Here is a 23726-nt window from a genome sequence, read left to right as displayed (position 1 = left end):
AAAAGAACAAGAGGTGATAGAGAGTGGGCTATATTGCTACAGATATCGGAGACTATGAAATACTCATGGTTTGCCTAAGTAAAACCCAGAGGGTGTGCATGTTGTTCTTCCTCAAGTTACAAGAGAAGCATAATCCTTGTTCTAGTGCCAGGCTGGCTGCCTGGGATCCCAGTGGGCATGGTAGCAACTACATGGGAGAGCTGCAAGAGAAGAGCATTCACCAAAGTGTGCCACTCGGACCTTAGTCTCGCCTGAACCTTTGCTGAGGTTCAGAAAAGTCCCAGAGTTCTTTTTGATGTCAGCCTTTGCCCTTGTTGTTTCAGAAATTGGAGAGATGCCATCCCACCTGCTCTGCTGCACGACTCTGGATAATCGCACCTGATCGCCGTTGGCAGGCAGCCACTGGAAACCACTAGCAGCACACTCAGAAATTGCACCAAAGTAGGCAACCACCAACTCCAGACATGTGGCACCTGCAAGAATTTGTTACTCTTTCTTAAAAAGAAGGAAAAAAAAAAAGTGTTTTTTTTTCCCCTTCCCCCACAATTTCCATTTGTTAATAACGCGCAAGCACCTCATCAACTCTGATAGTACGATATTTTTGGCTAGCCGCATTGCTAAGCATGTGTTAAGCTCTGATGAAGTGCAAGAAACTACCTTTGTAACAGCAGTGGTGTCTTCTGAATGCAGTTAGCGCCTCACCAGTGCTGATAGGGTGCGAAAAATGATCTTCCCATCTACAGTTGTGTCAACTGAATGCAATTAGCACCTTTACATGTGTTTAAAATCATGACCACAGGTAATACGTTTCAGCAGCCTGCAATACATTAGCACTTAATCCCATCTTTGTGAATCGAGGGGGAAAAAAAATCACTGCAAAACCAGCACAATGCATGCAATTAAGTGCCATTAACATCCCATTAACTATTTTTAATGAACTAAATCCGTCCCAGGTTGGTGAACAATGGACTGGGGACTTTGCATACTTCCCTGCAGAAATTGCTTACGCTGTAGTCTTGTGTCAAGGGGAGATCTGCTTATCCCTGCTAGACTTGCTTCAGTAGCTCTCTTAAATTGTCGTGGTGAAGCTCTGCTTTTTCCTCCTTGACATGGGCATTTAAGAACATTAAGAGCAGCTGAGATTAGCCCACACTAAAGGTTGATCTAGCCTGCTGTCTAGTCTTGAATGACCAGAACTACTGGATGCTGATGCAGAGGAAGTTAGCCTGAGCCAGTTCATCATTGGAGCATCTCCAGCTGCTGTACCTCAGCCCATCACCAAACAGCCAGTGCTGAGCACCCTGAGATGCTGGACATGCAGGATGCTCACTCCCCAAAAATGGGAAAAGGGAAAAAAAAAAAGAGAGAAAAAAAGCACAGCATGTATTTTTTCTTTTGATGCACATTGCCAAGATGCTCTGCATTGATTACTGTCGTATTGCTCTCAGGCTATTAATCTCTTCTCTGAGTTAGTAAAAGTGATCAAACCTTTAGGTCTGTATGGAAATCTCTCCAGGTCTGAATAATCTCTATCTGAACTCCTCCTTTTTAAAACCTACTGGACACAGGAGGAGTAGAACTTATGCAAGAGTGTTGATAATTTTTTTCCATCCCAACAGAGTGTGCATGCAGCACGGTGGTACTCAGACACTGCTTACTCACACCAGAGAAGGCTTTACTGGGAATATTTCAAAGACGTGAAGAAACTGACGCTGACATGTACCAGAGTGCAATTCAAAGGTAATTTCATACTGAACTACTGATAAGTCTGACCTTTTAAACTTTTATTTCCATTTTTTTTGCACTGAATTTGTAATTGTAAGAGTAAAATCCACATCTGAGAAACACAATGTGGGATGTTCAGGGCTTCTCCTGCTACTGATAGGTGTGGGGCTGTGTGAAGATTGCATCTTGCTGGGACAGAAGGGAACACTGTGCTCAACTCCTTGCACAGCACAGGACATACAGCATTATTCCTGGAGCTTGTGGCCAAACCAGAGTGTATCTTTGCAAAAAGCACACTCTATCTTGCTGCAATTCTTGACCGTCCTTTATTTTGTCTGTATTTCCACAATTCATGGCACTCTGTACAGAAATAACTATTCAGAGCAAGATTAACACTTGCAAACCGCTATTTGAAGGTGATATTGTTTTGTTTCCTAACCTAAATCAAGCCCTGTCCGGATTAATAGAAATGTCTACTGTGAATTTAGATGTTTGTTTTGTCTTCTCAATGAAGCTAAGATTGCTGCTACACATCCGAATAGAGGCTCCTTCCTTTCTTCTCCCCTCTCTCAGCTTAGGAGATGAAGCTGCCTTTCAACATGTATGTCTTAAAGCACCAAAAGAGCTTAGGTGTCTGACTCAGCCTTCTGGATCTGCAGTGCTAATGGAAAGGACTTGATCTGAAGCATGCTGGAGTAGGTGAGTGGTTGATACTGGCTTTGTTATTTACAGGCTGATGCTGGCTTTGTTATTTACTTGATAAAATGGATAAACTTGTATGAGATCTGTGAGATCCAGCTGGGATATCTGGCATGAGGGAATCCCCACCTGTACTTCTTTGATTAATCTTTGTCTTTTAGGGATTCTGTTACTGTGTTGGGACACTGTAACACACTGCCTTTCTGCTCACTATATACATGTGTGGCAATACTCTAGAGGGCATTTTTTGTTTAGACTTTTCACTTGCAATGCTCTTTCTTGGAGAGAAAATCCTGGCCATATCTGCAGCAATGACTGAGTGTTAAGGGTAGGATGAAGGGGATTGATGTCCTCACTGATGTCCTCAGAACCCCCAGGTTCTGCCCTCTCCAATGGGAGTCAGGATTGCTGCAGATTGTTACAAGCTGGCAATGCAACTTTCTGCAGCTTGCTGAGATCCAGAGCAGCCAGTCTGACTCTATTTTAAGAGAAAATTCCTACACAAGAGGCAAAAAGAGACAGATCAGCATTACTAAGTGGATTTGAGGCCATGTACCCAGTCCAGGCAAGCCAGTGCTGTGGCAGCATCCTGCCCAGAACTGAGGCATTGCACAGCCCCGTTAGGGTGCAGCCAAACACTGACAGTCATCCATTCTGTAAATTAAATTTCACTCCGCTCAGTTGTTGAAGGATTGCTGATCTCGCAGGTTAGCATGGATTGATTCCAAAACCTGTAAGGGTAGTGAGAGAGAGCTTTGGCAGTCTTTGGGTCCAGCCTCATGTAGAAGGTCCTTCTGCCCTGGGAGGAATGGGGTAGGTGCTCCGGGAGTGGGTTTTCCTCTCTGTGCTGAAACCTCCCACAAAGGACTGAATTAATGGACCAAATTGCCCAAACCCTTTCTTCAAAACATTGAGAAGGGTCCTGGTGTGAGCCAAAGGGTTGAGTGTCTCCTTGAGCCAAGGTGTAGATCTGGTAACAATATCCTTGTTGGATGGGATGGGTTGGATGGGCTGAAGTCCATGCAGTGGGATGGGAGGAGGAAAATATGAGTAACTGGAGATGAGAGAATATTTCTGGGTAAGCGGGGCCAGAAAAGCAGAAAATAAAGAAAAAAGCAAACAAACAAACCCCAAAACATGATGTTTTCTTCTGCCTGAAGGTGACTCCTGCTGAGTTTTCTAGTGATGTGGATGGAAAAAAACTGGCCTAGGCTACTGTACGATGCAGGAGTTTGTAAAACTGTATCTATTTAAACAGAGGAATACACTTTGTCCTGATGAGGTCTGTGAAAAACCAGCAGTATGCCTCTTGACCCAAGTCTTTAACTGACACCATCTTGGCAATTTAATGAAATTAAATGGCTGGACTATGGGGAGTTCATTAGAAAGTAATCCAAAGGCTAAAGCTCTCCGAGCTAGTTCAGCTCTCAAACACGTATTTGTTTGCCAGCTTCAGTAAAGCAAAACCCCTTAATAGGCATTGGCAGTATTTACAATGCGCTCTCCTCTGATGTGGGGACAGCAACACATGTTGCAGGATGACTTCATATTTCGGCATGAGATTTTCAGAGAACACCTCCAGGACAGTCACACAACTCCCTGCCTTCTACTGGGCAAGCTTGGGTGGATGTGCAGAGGCTGCTTTGTGTCCCAAATTCTTGCTTCTGGCAAAGCAAGCCAGAGAATCTCATTTATATCCAAAAAGCTTGCAGGGATGGCTGCTGTCGCCAGCAATGCAATGCTGAACCTGCAAGGGACTCTGGCTTTTTCATCCTGCTGGGCCATGTATCGGATTACAGTCTGTTTTATTTCATGCCATTTGCCCAAGGGTACCAAAGATATAAAGTGCCTCTAGGATGTTGGTGGATTGTAAAACCAAAAAAAAAAAAAAAGAAAAAAGGAAAAAAAGATGCTGAATTGCTGCTTATTTCCTCTGAGTGGAGGTTCAGAGGAGTGAGAAGGATAAGGAGCTTTCTCCTGCTGTGTAAAGGGAGCTGGGAACCCAGAAAGCAAGTGAACGTAGTTAAGTTTCAGAGTACTTAATTCACCAGGTATAAACAAGATTTACAGGTGAGCGAGCTGAAGGTTTGGAAGGAGAGCTCACTAAAAGTGCCTGCAATAGCTGAGGGAATATCCTGATTCCTGTACACCTGAATTTATTTTTCTGAGGCAGTGCATAAAGACCAACCAAAACCTCTGCTGGAAGCCTAAAGGAGATTCCATATCCTAGAAGTCCCCACAAGCATTTTAAAAAAATAAAACCTCTTGATGTGATTTTTGGTGGATGTCCAATGCAATTGTATGGCCCTCGGGCTGGAGCTAAGGGCTGGGGCTCCACACAAAAAAACTTGCCCAACTTGAGCTAAAGCTAGTGATGTTTGAGGTGGAAATAGGGTTTTCTGTATTTGAAAGCTGTTTTATGAAATAATTCTTGCTGAGCTTTAGCGTAGCTGCTGCACGAGTTGTTTTAAAAGTTCCCAATGCCATCTGCCAGGTGCCCCTCACAAAGAAGCTCTGGAATGAATGCCACAGAGGGAAAAACATCGATCTGAGCAATAGGTACCCAACCATTGGCAGATCTGTGAAAGTTTCAGCAGTGCGGGTTTGGTTGTGGAGGTGGATTTCAATGGGACCATCAGTGCCAAACAGCCAGCAGACCTACATCACCCTGCTGGGGTTGCCAGAGCTGTCTGAATTTACACCAGGGCACTTAATCCCAGAAAGAGTTTGTGTTGAGCGAGGTGCTGCCAAACACAGCTCGCTTGTCTTCTGTTGAGCAGAAACTGGTGGGCAGCAATGGGACATGCATGGTGTGAGCTGACTTCATTGCTGGGGAAAGGGGCTGAGCTCCTGTACCGGGTCTGATAGTCCAGGTACTGTGGAAGAGCCAGAATTATCCCCAGTTCTGGCAGTCTCCATCAGCAGTTTGGTGTCTGAAAGAGCAGTCTTCCCACCCTCCCCAACGGGTACTGTGCAAGCACAGGATCTGCCTTACAGCAAGCAGCGAGGGCTACGTTTTCATCCCTTGACCTTTCTTGCTGGTCCTTTCCGGACCCGGAAAGCCCATCCCCGGTGTTTCCCTACGAGGGCAGCGAAGGCGAGTGGAGAACAAACGCGGCACAGCAACGACACCTGGCGATGCACAGCGACTGCTGCATGTGCTGCCTGGGAGCTCGCCGGAGCCCCCCCTCGCCCAAAGCGCCTAGAGCAGCCACACGCACTGCCCTCGTTTGGCACCTCCCTGAACCTTTGCTTGTAGTTAAAGTCGCTGCTACAAAGCACTGAGATCTTTTCTCTCCAGGCACGTTTTGGGTAAACCTGTCCTCCACCCATCTGCAGATACCTGCAGACATAATCACGCAAGTAAAGTTTCGTTTTCTTTTTGCAAGTAGTATGTGCAAATATTCTGTTGTGTATCTGAGGCTCAGAGTGGCTGAAGACACATGTCTCCAGATGCAAAGCAGCATTTCATTCCAAACTAGGGCTGTAGTGTCCATCTCTTCCCACTTTTATAGGACTGAAGGGGAGCTGTAGGCTAAAGTCATAGTCACAGCGTGGCTTGGGTTGGAAAGGGCCTCAGAGCCCATGCAAATCCTGCTGTGGACAGAGTTGCCAGCTGCTAGCTCAGGCTGCCCAGGGCTCCATACAGCCTGGCTTTGGCCACCTCCAGGGACAGGGGCATCCACAAGCTCTCTGGGCAATCTATTCCAGCACCTCACTGCCCTCTAAGTGAAAATCTTCCCCCTGACATCTCATCTAAATCTTCCTCCCTTTAGTTTGAAGTCACTCCAGACTTGCCCTCTGGAGCTCAGAACTCAAAATTTCAGAGTGGATGTTGAGTTGGTGCCCACCACAGCAGCCCATTCCAAGTGCCAGCCCGGCCCAAGAAGCAGAATGTTCTTCTGAAGGTCCTTTAGCTTCAACATAAGTTGAGTTACGACCATTTTTATACTGAACTCCTGCAAAATCAGCATGTCTGGGAACCACAGCAGAGTGCTGGCAGCTGAGTTTCTCTTTGAGTCTTTGTACTTCAGAGCAGAACTTGCAAGGCCAAGGTCATGCTCTGAAATGGATCAGAAATAAAGGAAGGGCTTTGCTGAGGCCCTGCTGCATCAGCCTGCTTAGCTTAAGGTAATCATGAGCAGGCTGAGTGCCTGCCCAACCTTTGCACCTGCTTTACCTCTGTGCACCTACGGCATGTAGCAGAAGAAATCGCTGTTGAAAGTCAATGAGATCTTGTTCAGAACAGCCCCAGGTGCTTCTGAAAGTCTTGTCCTCTCCTGTGCTGTTCTAAAGACTTGCAAATTACAGTTAATTCATAGGGCTCAGGTGTTCTAGTGGAGCTCCTACCAACGGGCCTCCCCCTGTGCAGACTGTGTTGGAAGGCTGCTGGGGCTCAGGCCTTTGGCTGCCTGAGAGAGCAGGTCACTCCCCAGCCTGCAGAGACAAGAACAGAAGATCACCCAGTGCAAGAGCAAGGCTGCTTGAACTGTGCTCACCCTCCAGGCCACGCTGATGGGCTTTTCTCACTGGTTTCAGTCCCTCTGTTACAGACCGTCAATCCCTCCCACGTTTTGTACAAATGATCAGGAAGAGGTACCCCGATAAATGAGATGGGAACTTGCAAGGTTTTTCCTCTGACCCTTCATCCACTTGGAAGAAACTCCCCAAATTGGCAGCAGGTGGTGAAGCCAGCTGCATGTTTTAGTCTGCTTCTCTCATTCCAGCCTGATCCGATTGGAAATAAAGCCTGAGAGTTTGTTGACTTCAGGTAGGTTAAATAATATTGCCCCATAAGTCGGACTGGTTAAAACCAAAAAGTCTCAAGGAAACTGTGGAGGTTTGGGATTCAGTGTTGGCAAAAGATTGTATCAGAAATGAGACACAACTGCACTTGTCAGTGGGGATGTTCAGTTGCCAGCAATCTGCAGTATTATGGCAGAATTTCTCAATTTTGTCTGAAACTTAGCAGAAAATCTCCCAAAAAACTTAACCTGGTTTATAAACTTTCTCAAAGGTGAAAGAGGAGAGCAATAGCTGCAGTGCCATCCCATGGCTTTCAAGAGGATGCTGCCTCCAGGAGAGCTGGCTTGGATCACATGGGGAAGCATAGTAACTCAAAGGTGAGCCTCACTGTCTCCTTGCTCTTAATCCTTTCAGACAGAAAGCCCAGCTGCTGGTGACTCAGTAAACAGTGATTCATAATGGGAATGGCCCTCACACCCCAAGGAGTTTGAGGCTGTTCCCTATACCCACACTGTAGACTAAAATGTAATGACGTGGGGTGTCATGCTTGTAAAGGATGCGTATCTGGACACAGTGGAAAAAAACTTGTTGAGGCTCATGAGCTATTTTAGGGGTTCAGTATTGTTCGTCTTGCTGATAATTTGAATGTCAAGCTGCTTGACACCTTGTGGAATTTTTAACCTCTTAAAATAGATTTTAAGGTACTACATTTTCTGCTGATCAGTACAGAAAATGGTGCTGCATTACCTTAATAAGATAATATTCTTCAGCTTGTACAAAGGAGCTGCAATATTTGGGCAATGCCTGGTGCTAAGATTTCAATAAACAGAAGTTTTGTGTCCTCATGCAGCTTGGGGAGGCTGGAACTTGTTGTCTTGATGATCTCTAGATGTCCTTTCCAACCCCTACAATTCTGTGATTTCAGCCAAATTCTGTGCTTTCCCCAGGCCTTAGGAGTATGGCAGCAATGCTCTGTACTGAGGTACCTAGGGATGAGCAGGCTCCTAGCGTGGATTCACCCTTTCTTATCTTCCCGTGAGTTCAGATATGCACAAAAAGAGAGAAAATTAGATTTCAATGAGTTTGCTGCTCATGGGACAGGCTTCTCACTTCAGTTCAGTTGCTGAACTATATAACTATACAAGAGGAGGAAGCCCGCTTCCTTAGTGCTTATTGCCTCTTATAAAAGGATCTTGATGACCTCTCCTGTGAAAAGCTCTGACACCTCTGCCCTGCAGCAAACCTGTGATGCTCAGCAAATGGGGAGTCCTCAGGCTACTGCAGGGCCTCTTCTTTGCCTTCTGCACAGCTTGTGCTGGCTCACACGACTGATGGACACTGTGCCTCCTCCCACCTCCTGCTTCCCCAGGACATTCCTTTGCTCAGATGCAAAGGCATTTCTGCATGCTTAAGACATATCAAGCATCCAGACCCTCCTGTCTCCAACTACTTGCATGTTCCAGCATAGTAGAGAAAGAAAGCAGACCTTGGTGTGGTATGCTTATCTCATATTTGAGTGATATAATGGAAGCGTCATCCCCTGGTGTAATGGGATCATGGAAAAACAATGAGGCGTGAAATTATTTTCCTTCCTTCCCAGATAAATCCCTTGTTGTAAATTAAAGCTTTTACCCATTTAACTACAGGTGAATCACTTATGCCTGCATAAGTCTGCTGTTAATAAGGAGGGAGATTATCCAGGACAAACACTTGGATCTCTTGGGTCTCTCTCTTGCTAATGATAACGTAATGTTCTTCACAAGTTATCTTAGCACCAAGATAACTGGGAGCTGGGGAAATGAGTGTAATGTAAGCTGCTCTCAGCACTTGGATCCCAAAGGCTGGGGTGCTATCCCCACGTTGTATTATCCAGTTCTCCATTGAAAAATCACTTTGTATTAGCATCAGATCAGCACACGCATACAGGCAAACCTTGCAGTGGGTGGAAGGGTGGCTTTCATGAGGCTGTTAGGAGCATCCCCTCACTGGGTTCTGCCAGCAGCAGATCTAAGCAAGCCTGTGTGGTGAGCTTTGCATTCATTACCCTCCCAAACAAAATCTGAAATTATATGCATACTGTAACCAAAGCAGTCGAGTATGACTAAGCCAATAGGAAGATAGAGCTCATCCTATTTTTCACTTAATTGTCTTTCAAAATGAATTGGAAATACTATTTGTTCTAAACAGTAGGTATCAATTCTTATTCAAAGGTCTTGAAACTTTGTGTGTTTTATTCCTGTACTTTGGAGATCAAGGGCACTGAAATCTCAGTCCTGTTCAGAGCAACACCCTCCCTCTCTGCTGAGGCAAAATAAGCCAGAAAGCAGAATCTATCCAAGGCAGATCTGATGAAGGTTCGTCAGCATCCTCAGCCACACAGGGCTGCTTCCTTCTCATCAGTAGACATCTACTTGCTAATGCAAAATAAGCCTCTCCTTCTACCACTTGCAAGCACCTCAAATAAGTCATTTCCTTTCCCTCAGTAGCAGTCATGTAAGGATTTCTATATGCCCTCCTCTTCTTCAAGTTGCGTTTTCCACTTGTTATGGACTGATTTCAGGATGCATGCTTGTGCCTATGTTCTTCTGTGACCCATGCCTTCTGCTCTGTTAAATTCATTGCAGTGCCAATCCATGATTGCTTTATTTCTGATGATATTGAAGCAGCAATAATCCTGCTGTATTTTTTTTTCTACCTCCTATCAAAGACGAATTATTTGAATTGTGCCCCGTTGTATGCACCAACCTACCTCTTTCACAGAAGCTGGAGTCAGCAAGAGAGGTTTTAGTGAAGCAGCATTGTTCCTGTTACCAAAGGCATTTCTGCTTTGGATTGGGAGTAGAATTAGTTTTGTGGTCATCACTAAAAATGTAATGTTTCTGCTTAAGTTTGCAGAAAAACGTGATCAGTGCCCTGAAAACTCACGAGTGCCTGTAGCTCCTGGTGGCGGCTGGCGGAGGGTTTGGGTCCTGCTTCAGGACTGCAGTGGAAAGCCCAGCCCACAGCCTCTGACTGCCTTCTGATCATTCCCTGCACCTCAGACTTAATTTGACCTAACTATAGCTCACTGGCAAACGACAACTCATAGTTAGACAGTTTTCAAAGTCTAACTGCACCAGAGTTTTCTCAGTACTTTAGAATTTCTTAATTGTATTAGCCAAGGTGAGGATAATTGCTGCTTTCATATCCTTGAAACTTCTTATACAAAAGAGACTTATGCAAGAATATGTTCATTCTCTCCAATAAATGATCTCTCTGTTATTAAGGAGTGTGCATTGCAGGACTGCTGGGAAGCATTCCTCTGAACCATTATGTACTGGAACAAAACCTGAAACTCGCAGATACAAGACTAAATTACAGTCTGGGGCAATCAGAACGCACTTCTTTTTTCCTGGAGGTCGCTCCTTCAGATGAACAAACCTCAAATCCATGGATAACCTGGTGTTTTTCATATCGAGGATCTTCTCTGCAGGACAAATCTTCTACTTATAGCTCACTGGTGCTCCTAGCATTGCTCCTGGTCTCAGACACCAGTGTGGTTGTTGAGCAGGGACTTTTTTCCCCTCAGAATTGCATCAGGATCTTGAGCTGCATGTGAGGCTTCTAGACATCAGGTTATCATAGCTGTGTGCTTGAAGACTAAAGTCACTCCAGCAGAGATAATTGGGCATAATGTTCTTCCTTAAGCTCTAGGAAAGAAACAGAAACATGTGCATTTGCAATAAAATGCCACATATCCCTTTGAGACTGCAGCTATCATTAAAAAATAAAATAAAATAGGCTAGACAGTGTGTCTTCTAATAGCAGCCCAATAGACTGAATGTGGGAGGGAGGCATGCAGTGAGTCAGACAATCCAGAGTGAGTTCTATACCAATTGCTGATAAGGTAGACACATTTCACGGCCCATTCTGAGGAAAATATTACATTTCATGGTGCTTCACAGAGGAGGAGAAATCCTATTAAAATCATGAAAAATTATGCACACAAGGTATACATGGGTATTTAAAATGATCCATATTTTTGAATGCGGGATGACGAGTGAAATGAACATCTCTTAGGGATAACAGCGAGTGTCACAGGAGTTTTACACGGGGTCCTTGGTAAGAAGTAATCTTATTATTGTTAGAGCACTAGGTTATTTTGCACCGTGTTAAATAATGCTCAACAATAGTCTATTTCTCTCAGCTGCTAGACAAACGTGGAGGATAAATATGGAGAATGGAGAACCTAAGGGCAAGTATTTGAGCACTGGAAGCCTATCAGAGCTTACAGGGGGCTGTTTCCTCACCTCAGAACTTGAAGTCAAGATGGACTATGCTATCATTCTGAGACATCTGAGCAATAATTTAGGAGTTTTTCCAGTTACCATGGATGGGTGAAGTACAGTTGCTGCTCTGAAAGTACTGTTTCCTATTTTATTACTTTGGCCCATGAAGTCAGGGATGGATGTTGGTGATGTGGCCGTAAAGGTTGAACTTTCCCACCGATGTTCTGCTACATTTTCTTGGTGTGTGACAGATGGCAGCTTGTCCTGCACCTCAAAACACTTCCAAGTCCAAACAGAAGCTGTTGCTTTCCTGTGACATATAAGAAACCAATAATGTGCAGTGGAAACTTAATGCCAACTGATTTGCTGAACTTCAATGGAAACCATCGCTTCTTCATGGCAGTTAACTACTGGGATTCAGATGTGAAATTCTGGCTGAGCACAAAGAGGTGAGTCATGCAAGCCTACACAAATATCTTGTCGGAGGAAGGAAAACACAATGTGGAAGGACAAAGAAAAGCTTTCTAACAAGAAGAGGAACTTTCTGGGGTGGTGGCAAGGTGCTGGGAGAAGGTGGCTCTTCCCTGGTGTGTTGCAGTGTGTTGGAGCTCCTTAAGTGGCCATGGCAGGAGAATAAACACAGTGAGGGACCCAAGTCCCTACAACACGCCTGTCTTACAATGAGAGAACGTAAGTGTGCAAGGCTCAGTGTGATGTGGCAAAATGATGGCATCTGCCTTTTGGCATGGGAGTTTCATGTTTTTGGCATGGGAGCCATCAGTGTTTAATAGAAACTGTTGTTGGAACTGCTTTTGGACTTAGGACATGTGATGTTTGTTCTCATTTAATGTGTTTTAAATGGTTTGTATAAAATGAAAGGGGTAACCGTGGAAGAAACTGCAAACTTCCTTTTTAAAAACTTGTTCCCGTTTTCCAACTGAGTGTAAAGAGATTTGTGGCACAGTTTGAGGCCCAGCATGTGTCCGGGAGGAAAGGCCAAGCTCTGAACAATGGTCGTATTTGCTGACATCAGCTGATTCATAGCAATTCACAAGATTTATGGAAGACCACCTTCAGACTGCATGGTTCTGGCAAACAGAATGAATGAGTTAATTTTCCTGGGACCGAGACCCCTAAATTTTCTCTGGCACTTCCCTAGAGGCCTTGCACAAATGTTTCAGGGCAGTTACCTGATGGAGAGGCACTCGTGGCTCCAAGCTGGGGCAGCTGATTGCTACTTACGTGGTTTAAATTGCTTGCACCTTTAGCAGAAGAGGACAGCCTGATGGGGATCTGGCATCCCCAGCAACTCCAAAGGCACAGCTGTGAAAGAGATGACATCTCAACTCCTACAAGGCTGCTCTTCTTATATCACGGGGACTTGGATTTCTCTTCTGTTTCTAGTCAGCCTGAAAGGCTGATGGGAAATGGCATGCTGTGGTGCTGCTGTTTGAGGGGGTTGGACCTATGTCTACCCCTACAGATGCATCCTGGTGGGGCAACTAAAGGGGCTGGGAACACACAGATGAGAGCACCTTGAGTGCCTGTTTGTAATGCTGTGATTCACGATGCCTTGCAATGCTTTCTGGAAGTGTTTAGATAACATAATGGGCCCCTTATGGCATCTGAGGAGACAAGGTCTGACATTCCTTAGACAGTGTTTTGATGAGGAAAATGTTTGTATTTAATTAAGGCTGCTCCACAGTAATGGCTATGAGGCTGTAGAAGGCTGAGCTGGGATGAAAACAATATTGCCCAAGTCCAGTAATGCAGAAAGAAATTATTAGTTTAACGGGGTGTGAAATTATCCATTTTGTTTTCTTCAAAATTAACTGTAGTTCACTGTATAGCCTGCTATGACTGACCAAACCACATCAAAGGGTTGCCCATGCAAGAGAACAGGAAATATTTCCCAACAAGAATCTGAGGTGTAGCTCTACGAGGACAGTTGATAGCAGATTGGTGACAGTGCAGTGCTATGTAAGAAGTCGATTTTAGTTCTTAGGAAGGAAAGCTAGGTGGCTGAGTTTCTGACTGCTTAGGGTGCAGAGAAGTGGGAATGGGGCAATATTTTGGCAAATACTGACCAGACTTCTGTGTCTGCATCCTTGTTCTGTCCCATGCAAACTGTTGAAAATTTGTCCTAACACAATTACTTCAGAGACAGAAGTCAGAAGAGACAGAGACTTTCTGTGTCAGAAAGTCTTAAAACGTAGCTGACAAAATGAATTTTTGAAGGTCTGATACTGAATGAGTTATAAAACAGTGATCTGGCTCCTCCAGCTCACCCAGCCCAATCAACAGTGAAATCTCAGGCTCTCGCAGTCAGTTTGCAACTGAACACAAAGACAACATGTATTCAGACAAAGCATTCACAGCGTAATTCCACACCCAGATCATACATGGGAAAGTGATAGGTATACAGGAAACACATGAATTAAATGGGAAAAGGAGAAAAAAGCTTACTTTGGTGAACTGGCAACTTAACTTGGTTGTGCTTTGGAAAATGCATCCCCGCAGGTTACAGGTTTCCATTGCCAGCCCTAGGAATGCAGTACAGGATGCAACCAGCTGATAGCAGTCTCTGCTGCAAAGCCCCCCTTTGGGCTCCAGTACAAAACAGGTCTCCCTGGGCTCTGTAATTACTGTCTGCATATTATGCAATTGCCTAAAAGTGCCATACCATAGGTGAAATGAGCAACAGCCAAGCAAGCATACTTGGCTCTAGTTCTAGAATAAGCAACAGTGCATGGTGGTTGCCAGAGTAAGAAGAAAGGAATTGCTTAATGCATGAAGAGTAGCTTTTCAGAGTGACATCGATGCACGTATTTGCAAGAAGACTTTGTATTTGCAGGTGCCTGATAATGAAAGGGAAAGTGCATCGCAGTGGTTCAATGGAGGCAGCAGTGTATGTGTATTCTTCCAGGAGGTGTGGATGTAAGTATGGAAATATGATCCTCCAGAATAATGGTTTGAAACTGCAGAACTGAAACTCTTCAAGAGCTGGTGCCAATGAGACAGTTTTCTACAGGCTTTTTCTCCTCTGCTGGAGACTTCATGTGAGATCCCTCGTCCCAGGGATCCCAAATAACTCAAAACAAGTGAAGGCACTGAAAGCACTACAGCAGGTAAATGCAGACAAGTCAGAGGGCCATCTGAATATCTTTTGAGCTATTTTCAGAACACTGGTTTTTAGTTTGGCCTTATCTGTTGTCCCATTTTAAGCCCTCATCAGTCTCTCCTGAGTCAGCTTCCTCTACCTCTGTGGTCTTATCTGTGGTCTTAGTAGGGTTTCTTCAGTAGGAATATATAATGACATGAGAATGCATTGCTTTACTATTATGTGGAAGAAAAACTGGTTGTTCATCCAGTGTTAATTTGCTATGGCTATGTGGAAAGTGGCCCTTATCAGAAAAAGTGAAATAGAGACACATGATAAAAAGAGGGAGAGCCTTAGGAGTTAAAATATAAACATAAACACTTGCAAAAGTGCAGAAATTACAGCTGTTAATGGCCATGTATAAAATGATTGAAGAACCTGTTGCACAACCAGCCCACTGACTACTGCAGTAATTGTTCTCTAATTGAAATCAATGACAAAATCATCACTGATTTCCCAGGGACTGGACATGAGCACAAACACTTTCTATTTGCTGCAACTGAATCTTAAGCACCTCTCACAAAGGAGGAGATTGGAATCCTGGGGATGATCTATGTATGTTTTTACACCGGAACAGTCAGAATTGCACAGAGGAATACTGATTTTCACCTGCTGCCCTATACAGAGACCTTAATAGCTTGTGCTTCTTCCGTGCTTTAGTGGTCTCCTGACTGGGAGATGTTTCTGTGAACAATGTCTTTATGCAGTAGTGGGATGGCTGAGGGCTCTCAAGCAATTTGATCCCATGCAAGCTAACCTGCCTATAAGGAAAAGCTTATGTCAAGCAAGCAATCCGCAGATGAGTTCTGCACTGCCTGCAAAGCTAAATGTGCACAACTGATGGCTTATTCATAAGATTTCGGAGGCTTGAGTGCTTTGTTTTTAAAAATATCTGACGTGGTCACAGCTTTCCTTCAGTTGTGCTTTGTTCGGATTTTGTGTTTTTGATGTCAGTGGGAGTTGTGGCCGCAGCAATGCAGAGGCAAGGTGCTGACAAGCATTCCCAGCACACTGTGAAAATAAACTCCCTGTGGATTGCTGAAGTCCTGCAGCGTCTGTCTTCTGGCCCTTTTTTCTCTCTCGGTGAGCTGACTAGACTTTTTAAACAGAATGGATTTCACCAAAGCCAATTGATATTTTGTCCTGCAATATAAAGCTGATTTATGGTGGATCACTTGATTTATTGCTTCCAGACAACAAACAAGTCAAAATGTCAATTCGTATTTTCATTCCTTCAAACCTGAACCACTGTGGACCCTTTGAGCTGCTGCTAAAACCACAGAGCAAAAGCCATCCAGGTGCAATCCACAGCCCCTCACTGTGAGAGCAGGAGGTCGGGCTCCCAGCACACCAATACCACATGCTTCTGGGGGTGCTCCTGTATGGAGAGACTTCTTTGTTGTGTCCAAAGCTTCTGAAATCAAAAGCTCTCCAAAAAGCCCTCTGCTAAGTGTCAGTGATGGATGCCCGTCCTCCCCAGTGTGTGCAGGGATAGAACGTAGCACAGTGATTGGGTTGGCTGGGACTTGTACATACTGCACTGGTTCAAGGCCTGGATTCATGAGGCTGGAGGAACACTAATGAGTTTCCAGCGTTTGAGATGGGATGGATCATTAGATGGTCACTGATAGGGGATTTTTTTTATTCTCTAGGAAGTAGAGCAGAAAATTGGATTTTTATTTTATTTTTTCTTTTTGCCAGGCTTTGTCTAAAGATAAGCCATAAGTGTAGCATTGATCTTGGTCGTATCATTACCATCTACCTCCAAAGTGCAAAGGCCCTTGATGTGTTCTTCTAGAGGGTGGCTTAGCCTTGGATTCAGTTTCAAATGTGAGTCTATCCCTATCCTCTCAGTAAAGTTTCTCAGTTTTCTGTACTTGCCTGGAGTCTGTATGACCTGTGCAGCTCTTTGTTTATGAGTAGTGACATAACAAAATTAGCACTGATCTTTCTGCAGCAAAGGTATTTCCTTGCCTTTCCCCCGAGGCCCATGTGCTGCCCCTGAATGCTGGTGCCACGTGCTTGACATTGCATATTGAGCCTAATGCATCAGCATGGCAATTAGCTCCAAAATTCACTTCAGAGATCTTAAGAAAATGAGAATTTTGATTTCAGGAGGACATGACTTCAACTAGAACAAGGCAACCATATATAGGATCACCTTGGTGGCAGATGTGCTGGTGTATTAGTTAGTACTGTGAGGAGTCCTTAGCTTTAGAGTGAATGGTGTGAGTTTGATGATGCTGGAATATTTTTCTTTGTGTTGAGACAGGAGCAAAAAGGCTTGCAAATGCTCAGTCTTCCCCCCCATCCTTTCCGCAGTTTGAAACTGGCATGCACAGGCAGACTCTGTGTGCACAAGGAGAAGATATAGGGCTGTATTTTAAACCAAGTAATGCGGTGCTCATTTGGTAGTGAGATAAAGATGGGCTGCAATATATTTGGGTCAGTGTTGATCAGTTGACTTTTCTTTGAGCAATCTTTTAGTTTTTCTTTTGAACCTTCTATTCTTACCTGACTTCAAAAGCAGTTGAGGACCTTAACAAAATTCCTTCACACAAAATTTTTGCTACTGAAAACATATATCCACCTTGTTTAGCCAACTTAAAACTTTAACATAATGCCTGTTCTCTTTTAGTTAATATTTTGTTATTTACATTAAAAGTTGTTGGATAGATCTGTTAATGCAGCTCTTAGCAAATGTGTGCAGTTGTTTAAATCTAGGTGATGCTGGCAGGTACTGCCTGAGGTGGAAGTAAGATACATTTGGAGTCATGCCTCTTTTTTTTTTGGACTGTTTCTTTTCTTTAAACTATTGTTTCCATGCAAAAGAAAGAAACTGCAGGAGGAGAAGGATTGTTTTATTTTGGAAACCTTCTGTCCCATTCAGAGAAGAAGAGCTGGCTGTGGTTTCAGCGTGGCCAGAGAGTTACGTTCTTATGCACTGGTTTATTTATGGGTAAGTCTTTCACTGTGACTGGAGATTTCTGTAAGTGTAGGTAAAACACTGACATCTAGTGCCTAAAACACTGCATCCAAACATACACTGAGACTCCAGTCCTGTTCCTTCTGTGATGAACGGTGTTGGCTATCCAGTAACATTATGTACTGGATATAGTTTTAAGGATTGGCTCTATATAACCAAAAGAAAGCTATTATTTTGCACAACAAAAAGTAGCTAGACGGTCGCTGGCAGTGCAAGGTGAACTTCTCTAGTGGAGGCTGCTCATACAAAGGCCCCAGTGGGAGTGATCATACAGCAAGAAAATCCAACCTACACGTTGTCTATTGCTATGCTGAAGACACATTTTCTTTCAATTTCCTTGTGTTAAAATATAGCCTGTCTAAATACAGGCTATAAAGAGTTTGCTTGATGAGTCTGAGTGCTGTCCTCAGCGAGATGCAGAGGAGCTGCAGGATCAGGTTGTACATCACATCTGCTGCTAATCAAAGAGAATCAAATCGGCTAATCAAAGAGAATGGCTGCAAGTGGAAAATTACCACTGAGAGATGGAAAAGCATCCCCTGGTGCAGAGAGCAACCTCTGCCCTTCACCTAGCATCATAATGAGCATGGCATTGAGGAGATGCACTCTTGGATTTGATAAATAAATCCAGAATGAATGAAGAAGCATTGCATCAGCTCAAAACCTGGAACTGGTTGGAATCAACTCCAGCTGGAAGTACCTGGTGTCCAATAAGGTTGAATGTGCTCTGTGTCTGCAGCCTTGCCTTTGCATGTCTTGGCAGGGGTCTTGAAGCCGCTCTGGTCTCACTGAACAGCTCTCAGGGCTGTCCCAGCCATGGCTGAAGAGCAAAGCCTCGTCTCTTTTCCCTTTCAAGTGAAACAAAGAGAACAAACAGTTTTGTGGTGCCTCTTATATGTTATTGACTTGGCTCAAGGAGCTGGAAAATAAGTCCTTTTGGTGGTCCTTAGCGGAGGCCAGCAGGCCCTGGTTTGCCAGCTGTCTGTCCTCAGGGAGGTGGATATGTTAATTGATGTTTATTATTCCTAGGTGTAAAGATTAGCACATTCTCAAGTGTCTTGCTGGATTGTCTGTAGTAGATAAGCAGGGTTTATGGTTATGGTCTGAGAACAACTGACTGGAAGTGAAATATTTGCATTGCAGTGGAACAAAACAGAAATGAAACAGTGTTTCTTCCTCTTAGGGATTTCCTATAGGGCCAGAAGGTGCCACTGAGCTGCTCTGAATTTCTGAGCCATTCAGAGCAAGCCGTGTGTGCCATGGCCCTGCATGGCAGGACCCCAAGCTGAGGAGCAGCCAGTCTCCATCAGCACTTCCTCACTGAGCTACACCAAGCTCCGTGTAAGAGGTAGCTGTCTCTTCTGCTCTGCTTTACTCCTCTTAGAGAGCTGTTGTCTGAACAGGTGTTTCCAATGGTCCTCTCATCTGCTTCCAAGTTCAACATGTACTTGGCCATGTATGCTTACTTGCCATTGTTGATCTTCAGTTTCTAAAGGACGCAGAAGGAGAAGCTGAGCTAAATATCAGCTGGTAAACACAGCTCCTTAGAGAGATTTGATCTCTTCTGAGCCTTCTTAGCCCTGAACACCTTAAAAAGTTTTCTTCAAGTGCGGTTCTCCTTTCTGTCTCTCCCTGTTTGCTGATGTGTCAATCTGAGCTAGTTTGTGTATTCAGGAACTTGGCAATACCCCTTAGGAGGTCTCATGGGGCCTTTCAGTTTGTCCCCATCTCCAGCAGAAGGTGCTCCTCATCTCTCCAGAGCTGCTTCTTCCTTTCCCATAGCTCAAGCTCAAGCTGGCAGCTCAGAGGCAGCGCAGGGGTTTTCCTCTTGCAGTTGTTGCGAGCTGATGGGATTCTGCTAGCAGCAGAGGGTTACTCCTTGCAAAAATGTTTCTCAGTACTTTATGCCTTTTCCATTACATGGCTCTTTTCCTTCTGCCTCTGCTAATCCAAACCAATGATCCAGCAAATCCTTCCAAAAGGTGTCTCCAGCAATGGCAAGGACCAAAGCCTTTGGGAAGGAGCAGGACTCCTCCTCTCAGCAGCATTGTCTAAGCTGTCCTTAAAAAGCAAACAAACAAACAACAAAAAAAACACAACAACAACAAAACCACACACACACACACACACACACACAAATCACCTTAAACTACATTTATGGCCCTGGATTTGAGAATTTCTTTCACTACATACAGAGAAGCCTGTGCGTAGTCTTCTGAAAGTTTTTCTTGCTGAGAATCATTAGAATGCCACTCTTTTATGCTTCCCTTGTCTTTCTCTAGTTTCCTCTGCTTCCTTTCTTTCAGCAAGAGTCCTGTTGAGACAACTTAATATAGAAGAGAGTTCACAGGAGTGGCCTCAGGTCCTGTCTTAAAGGTGGGTACAGGTTTGCCTGTCTCTAAAGGCCAGTTCCTCCTCCCCATGCACTTCCCCCTGCAGTACCCACTTTGACTCATCCAAGGCTCAGGCACCATGAGCTATTCACCAGGGAAGAGATGCAGAAGCTTTCCCAAGCAGGTGGCTGTGCTCCAGGAAGGTATTCACTCGTGCATTATTTTTTTGTGGAAATCTGGTATTTCCAGATATGATGAATGAAGCAAAACTCCTTTTGTGCCCCAAAAAAGGCTGGATCTGGCTGGTCCAAGGAATGCCACAGATGTCTCCCGCTTTGCTCATGCTGTTGAGCTGACAGAAGCAGAATGACAAGGCTATAAAACAGGCAAGGAGACAAATTTAGTGAGTTATTGTAAAGTGCATATATACCCATAGTTGGCTATGTGTAGTTCTTCAGAGGAGGTGGGTTGGTCTTTCAAATCAGCTAAGGAACCAGTGCAACTGCCTGGAATAATTACAGGGTGTTTGTCATTGGTTCTGATCTAATCTTCTAAGTACACCCTAGATTTCTCTTCCTATGTCTGCAGTCACATGTCGCTTGTAGTTTCTAGTCTAAATAACTGCATTTATGGGATTAGCTGACACACAAGCTGCCCATCAGATGAGATTTGTTTTCTGGGATCTGAGCTGAGGAAAAAGCCTTTCTTTTAGTTTGCCACCAACAGCCCATTTTCTATTCATTTGCAATTCTTTCTTGTTGTATAAATGAAATAGCGAATATTTACTAGATACTTTCCTTCTGGCCGCTAAAATATAAGAATTACAGAAACCTTCTCTGCAAACCTGTCTTCTAGGAAACCTGAAATCATATCTTGAGTTATTAAAGTTTAATAGCTAGTGTGTATATGGGGGGGGAAGTAATTACTTCCCATAACATCGTTCTCTTTCAAGAATGTGGCCGTAACCCCTGATGCAAAATTATTCCACTGGCATTATAAACCACAGTGTAATGACTTATAATGTCACCTCTTACTACCACAGAGAAACCTTTATGTTACGACTTAGATTATACGCCAGAAATGAGGATGACTGTAATGAAAGGAGATAGCTGATGTGTCAAGGTGGCATTTGAGCTAAGGACTTCGTTGCGATATGTGTTGGAACATGACTTAATTAGGCATGCTGTTTGGTGGTTGTTTTTTTTTTTTGTCTTGGTTAAAAAGGATCCAGATTCAATTGTCTTCAATGGTGTTCTGCATATTTTCTGTCAGTAGAAATGGATGGTGTTGGTAAATCTCAGATTTGACTCTGTTTTCCAGCATCTTAAGATGCTGCAGCTTAAAATGCTGTCAGATGCGTCACTGATAAAATTGTTGTTGTTGAATTGATGGGGACCCCAGCAGTGCTCCTTCAGATAGGAGGAGAGCATGAAGTTGGGTTTTTCTTATCACAGAATCACAGAATGGTTCAGGTTGGAAGGGATCTTAAGGCCCACCCAGTTCCAACCCCCACCAGCTCAGGTTGTCCTGGCCCCATCCAACCTGGCCTTGGGCACCTCCAGGGATGGGGCACCCACAGCTTCTCTGGGCAGCAGTGCCAGGGCCTCACTGCCCTCTGAGTAAAGAATTTCCTCCTAACATCTAACCTAAATTTCCTCTCCTTTTAGTTTAAAGCCATTCCTCATCTCTACCAATCATTAAAGTTTAGTTTAAAGTATCCCTCCACTGTTTTCCCTTCACCCTCATCCTCCTTCCCACTGAACATCTACAGAAACCAGAGGCAGTGCACAGTGCTCCACCCCCTCACATTCTCATAGGGCTCCTTAGCATCTGACGTACTTTGGATCTGTGTCAAATAAAAGATATTGCCCCATTGTGGTATATGTTTTACAGTAGCTGAAACACTGACCTGTGTGCATTAAGGCCTTTACACAGTCATACAAAAAACTCACATGGGGGATATGGAGGTTTTTGAGCGTTGTGGGGCCTGATGTCTCAGCTTATCTGGACAGATTAATTGGAAGCAATCAGGAAGGCAGTCCAGGCCTTTTTCCCATGAGATCATGCCCCATCAGAAGCCATATTCCAGGAAGAAATGTTGGGAGTAAATAGTGTTTATGAGTGTTTATCAGCATGAAGGTCATCCCCTCCCAGAAACAAGCAACTTCTGTGATTTAGGGAAAACAGAGCTGAAGTCAGAGCAAGCCTGGATGCTCAGCTGAATCCTCAAATGCCTTCCTTGGTTGATCTGGGGGAAGTCAGATCCTGGCAAACCCTTGGTCCTTAGTGGAAAACAGTCCTTGCTGTGATGACTTGGCAGGAAAGTTACTGGGAGTGTTAGAGCCAAACTTTTTTCCTGTTTTGCTGGTAATTACTGTGCTGTTAAGGCATTCATGCTGTTACTACAGTATTTCAGTATTACCCTCTAGAACAGTCCTGTAGGCACAGGGAGGATGGCAGAGAAGAGGCTTTCGTGATATGTTTTGCTCTTGAGAAAGTTGGTGTTTGTTCAAACAAAACACAATGCAGGAGCTTGTCAGATGTAATCAGCTGCAGCAGAAGAATGTCAAATATGCAATCCTCATTTCATTTCTGTTCTTTCTGATGTCGAAATGCTTTACTCGACTTTTTTTTTTTCATTTAGATTTGACTGTTCTTTTTTCTTTTAATATTAAGAATAGGTTGTTCCACTGAAGAATTCATAAGGCTGGGAAATGATGATCGGTATTAAATTACACATTATTAAAAAGAAATTACATGGTATTTTTGAATCAGACTATTTTGTTGGCTCTTATCCCCTCCCCCCCAGTCTTTGATTTCTCTTTTAGTGCTGTATTCCTGGTATGAAGAGTTAATTTCTGACTTGGTTGGGATAACCGCACCCATATGGGAGCTGAATTATTCTAAGGGCATCAAAATGCATCAACTCCAAGCTCTTCTGAACTGAATTTGAATTGCTTTTTTTCTTTTTTTTTTCTCTTTTTATAGCAGCAGCCGTATTATTAGAGCAAGGTTGTTTGCCTTGCCAGAAAATTTCCTCGCTGCCATCAGCAGAGGCAGCTTTCCGACACGCAGCGGTTTCACCGATCGTATTTCAAGTGACCCTTGTAATTGGTGAGCATCAACTGGCAGTGCAGTTCCAGCATTAAACTTTAACTTCTCTCATTTAGGGTCTTAATTGTGCTTTGAAATGTTTGATGGCTTGGCTGACCTTTTTTTCTGGGTTAGCCGAGGCTGAGATTTGTCTGCCAGAACTGAAGCCGCAGAGGAAACCTCGAAGCATGGCACCTCATTGGTTTCAGTTTGATAGCTTGCTCGCGTGTCTCTTCTTTTAGAAATGTCCCCAAACTTCTTAGAAGTTTCAAATGGAGTGATAGGAAAAATATGGCACTGAGAACACCAAGAACTTTACAATCTAGGCAGCGAACATAAGCTGAAGTTCTACTGATATGAAAAGCACGAATTGCATGCTGTAATCCATTTTTGTACTTATAAATTATTTCTCAACTTTTCTTTCCCTGAAGGAAGTCTCCCAGCAGTACAGAGATTTCTCTTGCTAGCGGACAAGTCCTACACTAAGTCCTATACCAGAATATTTCCCTGTTTTGGACACCTACGGTTTAACCTGAAAACAGCAAAAATGAGTTTTTTGTTTGGTCCGATCCAATACCTCCTAAGCAGAGGGGACAAGATTCATATAATGGATACAGGTATTGCATGTGCAATCTCTTTCCTTATCCTAGCTCCACACCCTAATTGGTTTTCCTGCCAGCCTCACAGCTCCGTGGTGACACTTGTCCTGCCACTGC

At 44.0% G+C, this 23726-nt stretch overlaps 1 long non-coding RNA gene across 2 annotated transcripts; it reads left to right on the top strand.

Annotated features, from left to right (window-relative positions):
* The first annotated feature begins 2302 nt into the window (after positions 1-2302).
* On the top strand, positions 2303-21127 carry LOC125697020 (uncharacterized). Of its 2 annotated transcripts, none has more exons than XR_007378649.1 (3): positions 2303-2424; positions 7442-7547; positions 11357-21127. It is a non-coding gene; the product is annotated as an uncharacterized LOC125697020 (long non-coding RNA). The 2 variants fall into 2 exon arrangements; XR_007378648.1 differs by lacking the exon at positions 2303-2424 and adding an exon at positions 7091-7195.
* The last annotated feature ends 2599 nt before the right edge of the window (positions 21128-23726 follow it).

This window comes from Lagopus muta, chromosome 8 (assembly GCF_023343835.1).
Source record: "Lagopus muta isolate bLagMut1 chromosome 8, bLagMut1 primary, whole genome shotgun sequence".
NCBI lineage: Eukaryota > Metazoa > Chordata > Aves > Galliformes > Phasianidae > Lagopus > Lagopus muta.
Note: the sequence above shows the minus strand (reverse complement) of the source record. Positions and strands in the feature narration are given on the sequence as shown.